Source organism: Dermochelys coriacea, chromosome 22, assembly GCF_009764565.3.
Source record: "Dermochelys coriacea isolate rDerCor1 chromosome 22, rDerCor1.pri.v4, whole genome shotgun sequence".
NCBI classification, from domain to species: Eukaryota; Metazoa; Chordata; order Testudines; family Dermochelyidae; genus Dermochelys; species Dermochelys coriacea.
This window is the reverse complement of record NC_050089.1, coordinates 8,974,842-8,990,598: the sequence shown is the minus strand read 5'-3', so window position 1 is coordinate 8,990,598 and position 15,757 is coordinate 8,974,842. Positions and strand designations below refer to the sequence as shown.

At 50.4% G+C, this 15,757-nt stretch overlaps 1 long non-coding RNA gene across 1 annotated transcript; it reads left to right on the top strand.

The window, feature by feature from the left end:
• The first annotated feature begins 2,869 nt into the window (after positions 1-2,869).
• On the top strand, positions 2,870-12,304 carry LOC119846725. The gene is made up of 3 exons (XR_005289959.2): positions 2,870-3,405; positions 9,225-9,382; positions 9,949-12,304. It is a non-coding gene; the product is annotated as an uncharacterized LOC119846725 (long non-coding RNA).
• The last annotated feature ends 3,453 nt before the right edge of the window (positions 12,305-15,757 follow it).

Here is a 15,757-nt window from a genome sequence, read left to right as displayed (position 1 = left end):
ACGTGGCTCTTCCTACTCGATTCTTCATCACTGAAACCGATGGCAGATTTGCCTGAGTAAGGACCATACCGGAACTTCTGGATCGCGCCCACTATGAGGCTATTTGAAAGCAAAACCCTGCCTTACATTGGTGAGTTTCCCAGACAACTTTTGGCCTCTGCACCTTTTATAGCACCTTTCACCTGAGCATCTCAGAGAACTTCACTGTTGTTGGTTGGTCGTCCATCGCTGACAATGATGATGATAATAATATCGCAGTTCCCATCTATGGCTACTCATGTGTCTCTGAAGTCCGAACCCTGATGCACGGAGTCAGCAGCGCTGAGCACATGGGAAGTCCGTATCTATGATGTTTGATGATGTCTGGAGATGATTTTGTTGATCCTGCTCAAACCTGTTACATACTGATCTTGTCAGAGACCACCAGTGAGTCCTATTCTGAACCATTTGCTCACGTTCTTTGAGATTGATACCAGCCCACTGGAGACTGCTCTTCAGGTTATCTTTGAAGCTCTTATGTGGATGATCCTTCTTCCTTTTGCCCTGCCTCAGCAGCCCATACAAGATCTGTTTTGGGAGACAGTGGTCTGCCATTCTGATGACATGTCCGGTCCATGTAAGTTGTGCTCTCAATAGTGTTTCCTCAATGCTGGTTGCATTTGCTCTCTCAAGGACCTTCATGTCGGTTACTCTGTCCTGACAGCTAATGCTCATTACTGAGCGAAGGGAGGGCATGTGCAATTGCTCAAGCTGTGTAATGTGATGTCTATAAAGAGTCCATGTCTCAGATCCATACAGGAGAGATGTTAGAACCACTGCACTCTAGATCTTCAGTTTGGTGAGGAGACAAATTGGTTAAGGACTTTTGTTTGGAGTCGGCCAAGGGCTTGGCTGGCTTTACTAATTCTGGAGGAAATTTCCTTATCAAGGGAACCATCACTCGAGACAGTGCTGTCCAAACACTAGAACTGATCCACATTTTTCAGCTGTGTGCCTTGGATGAAGAAGTCTGGCTTGGGGCATTGAAATGAGGTGCTGCTTGGAACAAGACCTCTGTCTTCCTGAAACTGATGGTGAGGCCAAGGAGCTGGGATGCAGTCATTAATTAAGCCTTGCACCCCTGTATGAGTCAACCAATGGAGGGAAAACTGAGGCACACCAGTACAAATTATTTTGCCTGAGGTCAAACAGCAAGTCATTAGGAGAGCCAGGAATAGATCCAGGAGTGCTATTCCCTCCCCTCTCTGTATCTGTCTCTGCTATCCCCCCTCCCTTTTGCACAGCTTCATACAGCTGCAGTTGAATTTACAAATGTATCCCAGATAGGTCAGGAAAATAAGGGTTAAAGGAACACAGTAAGTTTCTCTGAGGTAAAAACAGCCTCAGAAATTAATGTTAAGGTTACACCTAAAATACCCAATGGCCGCAGGTATTAAGAAGGATGAGAAATCCCAGTTAGTTAAGGGTTTCAGAGTGGTAGCCGTGTTAGTCTGTCTCAGCAAAAACAATGAGGAGTCCTTGTGGCATCTTAGAGACTAACAAATTTATTTGGGCATAAGCTTTTGTAGGCTAGAACCCACTTCATCAGATGCATGGAGTGGAAAATACAGGAGCAGGTATAAATACATGAAAAGATGTGAATTGCCTTACCAAGTCTGAGGGTAGTTAAAGCCATTCCTTGTATCCCATGTGCTTTCTGGATCAGACTGTCTGAATGTCTTGCTATCTGGTAAACTACCCACAGCCATTAGCATAATTCCTGGCCCTTTCTCTTTGACTCTCCATAGCTCTGAAATTCCTCCTATCCCTGAGTACCCCACCTCTGCTATCCCAGAGTCAACTTGGGTCTCCACCCCACCCCCAATCCAGCACAGTTTACTTCTCAGGAATATTCAGATCGTTTAAAATATATCTGTACCTGCCAAGCCGCTCTGTTCCGAAGCCTGGCTACCCGCCTTTGTTTATGGATGTTGAGGTATTTTTAACCCAGCCCCCCTCCAATTTGAAATTGTTTCTCTGTTCATACTGCTCCCTACCCATCTCCTGTCTGAGATCAGCGGGAGTAGCAGAGGGCCGCAATCCTCGCCCAGTGGGGGTTCATTGGGCATTGAAACCTAACCTCAGGATAAATGCCATTCCACTCTCTCCACTAGTGTAGTCCCTGGAAGCCTGGATGTGGTAAGCCACGCCAGAAGTGAGTCTACACTCCCTGAGTGTCCAGACACACTAGCTTGCAGCAGCGTGGCTGGTGGAATCACAACTACCTGGGGTCACCAGCTAACTCCCCCATGGAGAAGGGACACAGCTGCTTCAGAGCTCCAGCAGCCCAGTGGCCATTGCAGCCCAGAGGAGGTAGCAACTGTCACTCCTAGCATGCCACAGCCTGAAGGGGTCTGACCCCTGTGGGGCATCCCTGAGTGAAAACTCATTAACACAGGCTTGGTGCTGTGGGGGACAATTCAGCCCTTGGGGGTCACACTTAGAGATGGCCTCAGAACAGGTGCTCTGAACTGGACTCCCTGAACTTTGGATTCCCTTCTGGCAACAACAAAAGCCAGCTGATACAGTTTTGCAAAAGCACAACCAGCATCATCCTTTGGTTTGCCTGCTTGGCCCATAATGACCCCACTGAGTCTCTCGTCAGCCCCAGAAAAGCCAAGGTGAGGTGAGGAAGCTGCAGCTTGCACATGGTGTATGCAATGGATGCTCCCCCCACCCCCGAATAAACAGCATCTGTTTTGAGAGACCATGCCCCACAGGCTGGCAGCATAGTTCTGCAGCTTTCCTTTGGCTTAGTTCACAGCCAGCTCCTCTCTCACCCACCCTTTTCCCCAGCAAACCACAGAATTGCAAATTACAAGGCCAGCGGGTCATTATCACATTAGGCTTCTCAGTTCCCAGGGCCATGAGGTGCCTGGGAGAGGGCACTGATTCTCTAAAGCCATATCCTGAGTACCAGGCTTCCAGGCTAACCAGCAAGCAGAGGCTCACAGTCCATCTGGGTTCCAGAGGCCCCCAAGGTTCCTTTTCCTCTCTCAGGGGTGTGGAATCAGACAAGAAAGGGTTAAGTGTTTGGGGAGCAGCTGCACCTGGGGTTCCTTACCCTGCTGGGTAAACAGGTATAAAAGGAGGAGGAAACTAGCCTGAGGGAGAAGGTGTGTGTTGGGAAGAATATTGGCCATTCTAGTAGTATTGCAAAAATAACAATCAATACTAAAATATTAATAAAATGGGGGCTGTTTGTTCTAAGGCCCCAAACCTGCAGTTTTTTTTCCAGGCAAATTAAACTCTGCTTCCTGACTCTGAGTCCTGTGTTTGGAGTGTACATGCTGCCTCAGTGAGCTGGCAACCCCGATTCTACAGCATAACTTCTAGCAGGACCCTGTGTCTTGGCTTCTTCTGTGGGTAAGTCAACAGCTGCTGTGTTATCTGCTCATTGACCCCCATTGTATCAGTGCCTGATTCTCTTCCTGTCTCCCACGCCCCACTGTTTTCACTCCTTCCCCGGGTAGGTGCTGTTTATCCTGGTACAAGATGAGGCAGAGAGTCGTTTTGGTTTTCCAAAAATAACTATGTAACTTTCCAAGCTGTCTGTTGCAATTGTTTAAATATGCTTGAATAGTAATATACCATGTCAGCCAAGGGCCTTTCTCGCCCCCCTCCCTGCCCCCCCCCCCCAAATGCTTCAATTTCAGAGCTACCACACACCCTGGTATGGTTTATCGCTTAACCACCCTTCCCTGCCCAAGGGCGGTGATTTACCGCTCAACCACCATCTTGCAATTTACGCACTGTAGCTCTCCTTTGAGTTCCCTGCTAGTGAACAAGTCCATGCCCTGCCCTGTAAGCGCTCCATGTGTCAAACTTCCCATAGATGTCAATGGGAGCAACACCCGGGCATAGCCAATCCCAGGCTGGTTGCTGATCTAATAAGCAGTAGGCTGGAGTTACCTTCCTTATACATGGGCATGCAGGTTGTGAAGAACAGCCTTTCTGGGGGCACTGTGTTCTAGTGAGTAAGGCACTCCGCTGGGAGGCAGGAGTCCTGGATTCTGTTCCTGGCTCTGCCAGTGACATCTCTTTCCTCATCTGCATGAGGATACATACCTAGCTGTATAAAGTGCCTTGAGAGCTAGATATGGAGTGCTCTGTGTGTGCATTGTTACATTAAGGGAAATACCCATCCCATTTCTGGAGCCCCTGGAAGGGCCAAGCTCCCACGTGGGCTAGTGGGACTGAGTATGGACTTTGCTATCAGTCCCTGAATGAACATGGCAACTGTACTTCCTTTGTGCCCTCTCTGGGTGGGGCAGGTGCACTCACCACAGGTAGCTCTAGAAGGATTTGAACTTCAAGCCATTGCGCCAGTAGGGGGGTTAAACTAATGGGGACATATTTGTCCCTTGCTTTCGCGCAGTGTTTTCAGACTAGTTTGGAGGAGAAATCCTCCTGAAGAAAACAGCTGCACGTGGGTCTGAGGCCCTGTTTCACAGGCATACATTTGTAACAGTGGGAGTAATTAGCCATTAGAACAATTTACCAAGTGTCAGGGTGGGTTCTCCATCACTGACCAGTTTGCCATCAGGAAGGGATCTTTTTCTAAAAGCTCTGCCCTAGAATGGTTTCTGGGGCAGGTCTCTGGCCTGTGTGATACAGGAGAGCAGACCAGATGCTCACAGTGGTCCCTTCTGGCCTTGGAATCTATAAAACCTCAACGGTATCTAGGCTCCTAAATTCCATTGATTTCAGTGAAAGTTAAGATTCCCAATACCTTTTGAGGCTCTGGCCCTGATGCCTTAATCTCGGCCAGTTCAGTCACTGTTGCAAAGGCAATTAGACATATACTGCTTAATTCATGGTAATTGGGATGGAGAGGGAATTTGCCACTTATAAATGGTAGATGAGCAAACACACCAATCTTGTCATGCTCGGCTAATGTGCAAAGACACAAACCCAGTTTAGCTGCAAATTTCTCATTGCGAATCCCACCTGTCAGTATCTCTCCTTTCCTCCATATCCTTGCCTTTTTTTCTCCTTCATTCTTTCTCCTCGTACTTGCAACCCTGTGGCCTCTTCCAGCATTAAAGTCCCACAGCACCCCTGTCTCCTTCACAGTCACTACTGTTATCCTGGTTTTCCACGTTGTCCGTGACTAGGGAAGTGAAGACTCCCAGGTCTCCCGAGTGCATCTCTGCCAAAGACTAAGGATGCTTTGGAAATCTCTATAGCATCTTGTGATGCAGGAATATTACACCCCCTCCCTGTTATGCTGAGGGTCTCAGTACTAAATGATCAGGGTCTCTGTTACACTATCTGCCTTTCCAGGTGCTACTAGGATGCACCCTCTTTCAGAATGTACATTGCTATATCCTAAAAATTCTCTGGTTCCATGGGACAACCTTCTAGAGGGGCGAGCAGAAGTGTCAGTATTAACAGCTCTGACCTTTGAAACATCCTCTAGTCTTCCAAGGGATTTCCTGCTTTCTGGGGTCAAGTTCACTGAACAATGCTGAGTTCCTGTAAAATAGGCCATGCACATACTTGCAAGAAAGGTGGGATTTTAAGGGGTCAGGACCAAAGCATCTTAACCCTTGCAGCTCTCCAGTGGGGTGCGTAAGTGACTTCATCTCTAGTTTACGTAGGGGGGAAATAGAGGCACATAGGTGAATTGACTTGAATTGGCTACACTGGAAATCTCTGTCAGCGCTGGGATTAGCACTCAATAGCTCCTGGCTCCTTGCCCTGTGCTCACACCATTAGGCCAGGCTGCTTCCCTGTGAATGGCTCAGTAATTGTTTCATGGCTTTGGATGTATGTTAGTGCGAGAGATGGGAAGGAACAATAGCTTGGTCCAGGGGCATTTACCCTTTGCAATTCCCAGATTTTTTTTTTCCCCTCCTAGGTTGGAGGAGGGACCATGGAAGGGTCTCTTGCTTCCTTTGTGCTACCACCCACCCCAACAACACCCCTTGTGCACTGCCTCTGCTCTCAGCATGTGTGCGCTGCCTTGGTGACTCTGCTTAAAGAGTTGTCCGGAGATTAGCTCTGTGAGGGATAAAACAAGCCAACAGAGAACACTGAGCTCTTTGCAGCAGGCCCCGCTCTGCATTTCCTTATGTCCATGCAACTCCACTAGCACCTGGATCATATTGAGGGTAGGCGCTGGCAGAATTTGGCCCAGCAGTTTTGTGCTAATCTGTTCCCAGCAGAAAATCTGGAACCTCCTTGCACTGCTCTGCTAGTCAGGAAGCAGCCCTACTAGATCGTCCCTTACTTGGGGGACAGAGGTGTGCTCTAACTCTGCTGTCATCAGAGTTAGAGCAAAATCCCCCCTGTGGGCCTGGGAAGACGGGTGGGTGTGGGACTGCGGTGCAGAAGGATGCAGAGATGTGCTCTAAAGCCAGATCCCAATGTCCAGACCCCCTGGCCTGGGTAACCTACATCCAGCACAGACCAATGCCTGATACCGCTGCCGAGCATGGAAAATATTCCAAGATGCTTGGCCAATGGCAAAGCTGCCCCTCACTAGGTGAGAGTCCTTCCTGGGTACCCCCAGCCCAACCTCCAGCTCCACATGTGAACTGGCCCTTGTCAGCAGAGCACAGCAGAGAGCCTTGTCCAGTGATCAGAGTAAGGAGCCCTGGGATCTATGCCCAACTCCCTCTGTGGGCTGCAGCAAGGTACCATTCCTCCAAAACAGTATCCAACACCCAGAGCTTGGCAGCGCCTGGATTCTTCCATTCCCCAGGATATTCCATTATTTTAAAAAAAAAATCCAAAATGGAACAAAAAACAAGTTGAAACTTCCTCAGAGTTTTGTTTTGGGTCAAACAAAACATTTTTCTTCTGACAATCAAAATATTTTGTTCCAATGTCAACCTTCCTTAACCTTTCTTTAAAAAAGGAGGTAGAGACCAATGAATATCACTTTTCATTCAAAAAAAGGTTGAAATTGGAGGTCTCTACATAATTGGAATGCTTCATTTGGGGCTTTTAAAATGACATGTTGTCAAGATGGACACATCTTTGCAACATTTCAATGCAGACATAACTTGCATTTTTTGTTTTTCAAAAAAAATTTGTTTTGGGTACCAGATGGGTGAGGAAACCTCTTTTATTGGCTCAACTTCTGTGGTCGAAAGACAAGTGTTCGAGCTACACAGAGCTCTTCAGCTCTGAGAAAGGTACTCTGTGTCCTTTTGTTCTCTCTTTGACACGTTTCCAACTAGGTCTACTTTCACATCCTCAGGTGAAAGGCAAAGTATTAGTTTCATGAACATCTAGGGAGCTGGGCCACCAGCCGCCCTTTGAAACAGGTCTGTGCTTGACATAAGCCAGGGTATATACAGAGGAGAATACAGCCAAAGCTCCTTCTGGTTTTGACTTCCAGAAGGAGGTGGGAGCCATGTGTGTTTTGAGAGAGAAATTCTGACCCGGACTGCGTCCAGCCTGCAAACTCCCAGCTATCCCCTTTCAAAGATCTGGCACAGTATGTTGTGTATCAGCATTCCTCAAAATGAAGGGAGAGCTCTAAAGGTGAGGGCTGGAATGGAAAAATAAAACACACAGCAAGGTGTTTTCGTTGGTCGTGCTGCTTCCCAAACAACGTGATGGCTAAGCTAAGACTCTCGATGGCTTTGTTAATAAACAGGCACTCCTTAATTCCTCTGATCCAAAGGCATTCCACACATGGGAACGTGTATTGAATCGTAAATAGCCCCCTCAGGGTCATGAGCAAGCCCAGGGCTGCATTTTAATAGCCTCTGTGCCCATCAGTTAGGGGTGGTGAAGGGGCCAGGGTGAGACTCTACTCCCTTCTGCAGCAATAGCCAAATGTAGCCGGGGACCTCTGCAGCCAGCATCATGTCCCCATGGCCCTGGCCATGCCTGTACGGACCAACCCAACACCCTCATTGCCTGATGAAAGGGACTTGCACGATAAGTGCAACAGGGAGGGCTGGACCCTGGAGAATGGGCACCCAGTGTCCTGCAAGATCAGCCCCTGAAATAGGAATCATCCCATCTTCATCAGGATCCTAGTAGATGGAGACTGTCCCCCTGCAAGAGCAAGATCTTCTCGTCCCTCTAATAAAGAGTGCATTGGATACGGGACACGGCTTCGGCTTGAGGCATTGTGTCTGGCTGGTGAGGAGCTAGGCTGGCTTTGCTGCAGGGGTTTTAGCACTGGGCTGTCTAGTTCCCTCAGGAAGAATTTCTTCCAGCTCAGGGGCTCCCTCTTGTGTCAATAGCCAGTTATATTTGGCTCCCCCAGCTGGCATTTCCCAGTAAAACCGAACTGTTGCATGTATTTCAAATGATTTAGCAGGGCGGCAGGGGATTCCAGGATGGCCGACTCCAGCCTGTTAGGGATGGAAATAATAGTGTTGCCCTCTAAATGAGCCCAGAGAGCTGTTTAAGATGCTGGCATCTCCCCAACTCTGCTGCATTTGAAATACATGCATAGCAGTATTACAGTAAAAAGAAAAGGAGGACTTGTGGCACCTTAGAGACTAACAAATGTATTTGAGCATAAGCTTTTTGTGAGCTACAGCTCACTTCATCGGATGCATGAAACGAGTATTACAGTAGTGTCCAGAGGCCCCAGCTGAGATCTGAGCCCTGCTGTGCTAGTAGGTGCTGTGTATATACTTGGTAAAGGCCAGTCTTTTCTCTGAAGAACTTGCAAGACGCTGGGTAGGAAGGGAAACCAGCAACGAGGGGAGGTGACTTGCTCAAGACAGCAGTTGAGCAGGGAGCAGAACACAGGTGTCCTGCTCATGGGATAACATTTCCTCTGCACAGTGCTGTACAGTAATGTCCCCCGCGTTGTCTTTTTTTCCCTCCTACCCCAGGTTTGCAATACACTATATAGGGTACTGTGGGCCATTGCTCCAGAACATCATGCTGGTGGTCTTAAGGTCACCTGCCTCAGGCATGTATGTTATAGGGTTAGTGTGTAAAGTGCATTGAATGTCTACAGGCTAGATAGTGGTCAAGTACTGATGATTTATTATCTGAATGGCAACACCTGCTTCCAAGGCGGGGGGTCCACAGAGGGTTCAGCAGGGTGCTTGGCTAAAATCACCCCCGTTGCTCCCTGGGTTTGGCATGGTTGGGGAGAGTGCTAGGTCAGACCGGGCTCCAGGCGGTGGCTAACTCCAAGCAGGGGTCTGTTCTGTGTCACTGGCACCTGGTCCACAATGGGTCTTCTACTTTCCCTGCAGCAGTAGGGAATTCGAGTGCAGCTGAGGGCCAGGAGATGCAGTGGTGAAGAGAGCCTGAATCCCGCCTGTAGGGGGGCTGGGCGCTTTCATGCCCCTCTTGTACAGGGGCACCCTAAGAGATCTGCTCCACTGGGGCTGTGAGCCTCTTCCCCACTCAGGTACATCCACTGTGACTCTGGCTTTGCTCACCTACAGTTCTCTCTGCTTCTGGATTTCTCTAGCCTCTTGTCTGTGCTGGGTGTCTCCACCCCACACTTGGTGTGGGATGTCGGGGTAGGATGTGGGCTCTCCCTGGGGGCCCCCAGGATGGGTGGGGTGTTGTCCCCTGGGTGGGGCCAAGCATGCTATCCTTGGGGAGGGCAGTGATCTCTCAGGCAGGGTGTCCAGGAAGCAGGCCCTGGACTGGCTCCCCTGATTAGCTCTGCTCTGGCAGGCGTGGCCCCTATGTGCCACTCCTGGCCTCTCAGAGCCTCAACTCTTCTCGGGTGGTGGTGGTGGGGGGGTGGCAGTGCCATAAACAGGAAAGTGCAAATTCCCCAAGTTCCCTGCACCCTTTGATGTGTCAGCAGATTTCCCCCATAATCATGAATACCATCTCCAAGCTGCAGGTGGGCGAGTCGTGGCCCCCTCCTCCCGGGATCAGGGTTTATTAATGACTACGTGGGGGATGATGTTAGTCACTGCTCCCACAGAGCCTAAACAGCAGCCTCTTCTCTTGCCACAGGGACAGAAGGATCCTTCGAGCTTGTGAAGTGTCCTCAAAATACTTCAGAGGCGTTGAGGCAGCAGCTCCCTGTTAGTCACAGTTGGCATGAGGGCTGTGTTCCAGAGCCCACTGCAGGACCTGATGTTCCACAGAGCCATGTGACAGGAGCTGCAAGGGCTGCCAGAACACGGTGCCCACTGCTGGGCAAGGACTGTGGGATTGAAACTCCTCCAGCTGGCCCTACTCCTTTAGCTGTCTGCCTTGTCTAAAACTAAACAAACTTGCAGCCTGTGGAGGTGGTAGATCAGCATCATTATCCACAGGTGGGGGAAACTGAGGCAGAGGGAGATGGTGGGTTTGTGGCAGGATAGGGAACACAACCCTGCTCTGCTGATATCTAGGTGTTAAGGCAGTGCAGTGCATGTCTACACAGCCCATGGCAGCGAGCCCCCGAGCCTGGGTCGACGGACTAGGGCTTGTGCTAGCGTACGGGGAAAATAGCCACGCAGACTTTGTAGCTTGGGCACTGATGCCCCTACCTTGGCTTCAGACCTTCAGCGCCAGCCTACATGGCCACCATGAGCCTGAGTCTGCCAATCTGAGCGTGGAGGCTCTGCTGCCTGCCATGTAGACGTAACCTTCCAGAGTAGGTTGTTCCCAGAGCTGCACGTCACTGGACTGGAAGATCTCTTTAGTATGACAGGGATGGGCAGCATTAGATTTATATCATAAAGGTAAATTTCACCCAGACAAACTGCTGGACAACAAACATACAGCCAGGCAAAGTAAGAAAAATGCAGCTTGAGAACTTAGGGTTGGCTTGAGGGATACTTACTTTGTCTGTTTTGATGTATGATGTTGACAGCTTGTGCTTTAATGGTTATGAAGCTTTACCTTTTTGAATCTCTTTCCTCCACCCATAACTTCCCACAGCTGTGAAAATTTAAATGAAAATGGGGGGGGGGAGCTTAATACAGTGATTATTATTTGTAAAAAAATTAAAGAAAAAAAATCAAACCTGCTCCAGTCTATATATGATCATGCTGGAGATTAAACTAGGATGAATGGGATGCAATTGAACAAAGGGACTGTAATGGATAGGAAGAGGGCAGTACCCCTTGGAATAACTCTAAACCTGTGAGTGGTGCTCTTTGTGTTTTGGAAGCAGCTGGCGCACCAGTCTGTACATCGTTAGATTGGGCATGTTTGTATGTAAATGGTAAACATGGTGACTACGTGGGATTCAACTGTGCCCCTGTGATTCCTTCAGGCTGTTGTGTAAAGAGCAAAAGGCCCAACAGGGATAATTTCATCCGCACAGCAGGGAAGACTCCCCTACTGTGCGATCTACTAGGCTGGGGTTTCCCAAGGGGAGGGAATATCTCTCTCTCTCACACACACACTCCCATCCTTTGATACTATGTAAACTGGACCAGACAAAGCAGTGCAGAGCCTGCTGTAGGCAACAGCCCTGACTCTCTTGAGAGAGTGAGAAAGAGCTGGGCTAAGGATTAGAGAAGAAAATTGTACCTGGGGAGCCCTGGATTGTGGATGGATTGTGCATATGGGTCAGGGGCTGTCCTGCCTGACAAGGGGCCACCTGTGCACTGGGGATTATATTTACTCACCTTGAAGGTACAAAGGCCCATTTCGGTGCCAAATGCTATTAGTAATCCCTCTAATGGGACTTCTCTGGGTCCAACATCTGCAAATCCATGACTTTTACATGTGATTTAAGATTAGATGTTTTTAAGGACTTTTTTTAGCATCAAATTTTAAACAATACAGAAAACCTGACAGTCTGTGTCTGAAGGGGGCTGCCAAGCTGCTGCGCAGTGGGGCCTAACAAGTGGGGTGCCAGTGCCTCCTCAGGTTTGAACGTTGAAGGGCTCATCAGGTTTGGGGGGTACCATGCAGCTTAGTGTCTGTGAGCCTGAGTTCCTCCCTCAATAGCCTGGTTTCAGGGACAACTGAGGGCCACCGGGGGAGTCAATGGGAATTGTATTTACTCACCATCCCTGAAAACCTGCACTGCATGGACCCTCTGGTCCTTGTTTGAAGGAACACTGGGAATGATTCATCACGTTTGTCCCCAGTTTCCCATTCCTGCCCTTGTCCTGAACCCCACTTGGTTGCCATGCTCCAGCCCATTTTTTGGGGTGCTGTATGAGTTTGTCTAAGGGTTTGTAAGAGTCAACACCGCCTACGGCTTTGTAGCTGTCACTGTGCTGTGTACCCTGGCTATGTTGAACTTCATGATGACAGCAGTTCTGCTCCTCTTACTTCAAAAGCTCAAGCTGCTGCAGAGGGAACTCCCCATTCAGTGTTAACATTATAGGGCATGTGACATACACAAGCAAGGTTACTGCAATATTGAATCCTATTTATAATTTAGAACATCCTATCTTGTCTACCTGCTGGCCTTTCCCAAGAGTGCTTTGTATCTCTCCACCCCTGCCCTGGCTCTGGAGCCCATAGCACTACCTGTGAGCAGCATTTCAGATGCCTCAGAGCAGGATCCCACCAGGACTCTGCAGTGGAAGCTGGCTATCTAGTAGGATGTGGGAGGTTTAACAGGAATGGAGAAGAGAGGAATGAGGTTGTGCAGTCTCTGCCTATTTAAACACATGGGGCTTTCTCTGGGTTCACTGGTGATGTTGCTAAGCATTTCACCAGGGGACGAAAATCCCACTTGCAGGTCTTGCCTTCTAAGTTTGGAAGCTGCAATATGCAAAACTAGAATTAAGCATCTCTTTGGTGCTTTGAAATGGGATTTTCCTGGGAAGGGGAAGGGACTGACTTTTGCCTGAAACAAAAAGATGTTGCAAAGTCTCCTGCCGAGTGGAGAGCTCCCAGTTGATAAAGCGCTGCCAAGGCCCCCGTGGGGGCAGTGAAAGGGGCTCACCCAGTCCCCCATTCAGAGCAGGTGGAACAGCAGGAGGTGAATGCAGCAATGGCATGTACTCTGCAATCTGAGTATGCTCAGCTTCAGAATATCCAGCTTCCTAGCTGTAGTGAGGGCTTGAGCCCTTTCCTTGCCCTATAGGGTCAGTAGGGTTGTAGGAACTGAGGGAACAGATCCAAACCCTGCCCCAGCCCTGCTGGGGAATGTGCCTCCACCAGAGCAGTAGCCAAGTGAGGGGAGGTAACTAGCCCTGGCCTAGCCTAAGCCAGCGCCCACTGCCTCCTGTTCACATGTCACCCCAGTGTACCTGGCTTCTTGGGCCACTCTGGCTCCCGTTCCTTCTCCAGCCCACCTGGTGCATGAGCTGCTGGAGCCAGCATAAGCCGCTGGAGGCTGAGCTGGACAGCCCTGATTTCTACGCAGGCTGAGCATTGCCAGCTCCAAAGGTGTGGTGGGTGCCCGGTGCCACAGAACAGGCCCTGGGGGCATTGGCGTGAGTGGCGCTGGGGAGGGTTGCGGGGGAGCAACATCCTGGCCTCAGTGCAGGGGCAGAGATGGGGAAGCCTAGGGTAATAAGCACCCCCGGTGGGAGCCCTGTTAGCTGGTGCAGGCAGCCCCTGTCCAGCAGGGTGGGGTCTGGGTGAGCCCCAGTTTCTCTCCCTGCCTTGTTGCTTTGTTATTTCTGAAGGGGGTGTGTGCATTCTCCCCCTGAAAACCAGCCCCTTGGCAGGCTCAGGGGCATGGCAGTGGCCCTTCTAGCTCCTCTGCCTGGCTCTGGGTTCATTGGAGCCTGGTTTTGAGAAGTGCTGTTGGAAAAGGTTCCCTATTTCCGCTCTGTAGAACCAGGGGCCCACTGCAGTAACTGCCTAGCGGGAGGATGGTGCTTTCCCCTGCGCTCTCCCCGCACTGTGCCTCCTTTCCCCTGGAATCCGTTTTCTGCCCTCACCCCCCTTCTGCATAGGGTTGCCAACCTGCCAGGATTCTCCTGTAGTCTCCAATCAAAATTGGCAACCCTGCTTCTGTAGCTTCCCCCTGCCTGACTCACGGCACAGAGTGACAGGACCACTCAACCGGCCTCCCTTTCTGGTGCCTGGCAGAGTGGGCCTGTCCATGGGTTAACTCTGTCTGCCTGGATGGGGCTGGCCTGCACGGACCCTCAGCTGGGGAAAGCAGAGCTGCCTTCGTGGATGGCTTGGAAACCGCTTGCACTTGAAAATGTGACCTGAAACTCCCCCCGATGTGTGTCTGCCACCGGTCACAAGTGAGACCGCCCCTGGAAGGGGAAGTCCTCTTGTTCCAGGTGTCCCCTGCAGGGCTTGCTGCCACTAAACCACAATCCCAGCATCGCCACCTCTGTGTGTGCTGCAGGCTCAACCCCACTGCAGAATAGGCCCCTTCTTTCCTGCAGGGGCAGCTGGGAGCATCAGGAACTATCTGTGGGAGCAGGACATTGCTTCTGAGGAGGCCCTATCCGAAAAGGGGGCTGGAAGAGGGGGCCCAAAGGGGTGTGTTAACAGCTCGCCAGGAGCCAGAGGCCACCAGATAATGCACACTCCATAAACCATAATGAATGACTGCCTGCAGCCCTGTCTCCCATTGGCCCTGTCTGCTATGACCTTGGGCATCTTGCTGTACCTCAGTTTCCCTGTCTGTGAAAAGGGGGGTAATGATACTTATCCTCTTTTGCAAACCGCTTTGGGATCTACGGAGGAGAAGTGCTAGTGAAGAGCCAAGTGGAGTTATTAACTGACCTTAAAGCTGTGGCTTGCACCTTCCCAGCTAGTAACACCCCATGTACAAGGGAGAATAGCATCTACCCTCTCTGCCCAAAGCTCTTCGCAGACTGCTGTAGCTACACGTGGTGCAGACACCTTTGGGGTGATGGGAAGCAGCCAGCCAACAAATGGCAAGGGGACCGTTCTGGGCAAAGACACTTGGTCTAATCCCTGCTCTGGGTGGATCTTTAATGTCCACGCTTAGCAGACAGGAGGTTGGTATGCGAGGCCTCATCTGAATAAACCTCATAGTAAATTGCTTGGTACTCCATTTATCTGATCTACCTTGGAGGGCTCCTGCTGGGGTTTGAACCTCTGGCTCTGAGGCACCGAGGAGATAATCAGTGAGAGGTCAGACTGGTACAGTTCCATGGGCTTCTCATGAGTTAGGGCTGCTTACACCAGGGCTGAAGCTGGCCCCTTGGTGTATCATACCTGCTGTTGAGCCCAGGCTATCTGCTCCTTCCCAGCAGCGCTCCCTATGGCCCTGCTACAGCACGCCACCGCTGAGAAAGGGCCATCTCCTCTCTGGTTCCCATAGCAATCGGGCAGCAGCTGCCTCTGCTCTTAATTAGATTTTCTGTCCTAGGCACTTGTCAGGGAAGGCGCTGAAATCTTGAATTGGCCTGAGCCACAAGAGGGAGCCCTGGCTCATTGCGTGGAAATGCGGCTAAGGAGACAGGCGCCCCAGAGTAAGGGTAAGCTAGTAATAATTGCTCAGCAGCAGGGGCGTTGGAACAATGTGTATAGCGGGGGTGCTGAGAGCCATTGAACCAAACTGTAAACCCGGTATGTGATGGAAACCACTTCAAGCCAGCAGCACCCCGATCAGCAGGGTAGAGGATTGGCCAGTGATGGGAGCCAGTGGAGGAGGCTGGGTGGGCCTGGGGAGGTGGGGCACAGGTGTCAAGGTGAAATCGCCTCCCCGGGAAACATGGGGGTAAGTCACAATATCTGGATTTGCACATGGGGTTGGATGAGACAGAGCTGGGGTGAGGACGTGGGTCTGGTGTTTGGGATTGGCCATTTATAGCCTGGGGTGGGGGGCGCAGGTGTGATACTCAGCTGCAGGCTGGAGATGAGATCCTGATCGCCACATGCCTGGCTGCCTCCTGGATTGTAGGTGTAGCACACGTCAATGACAATC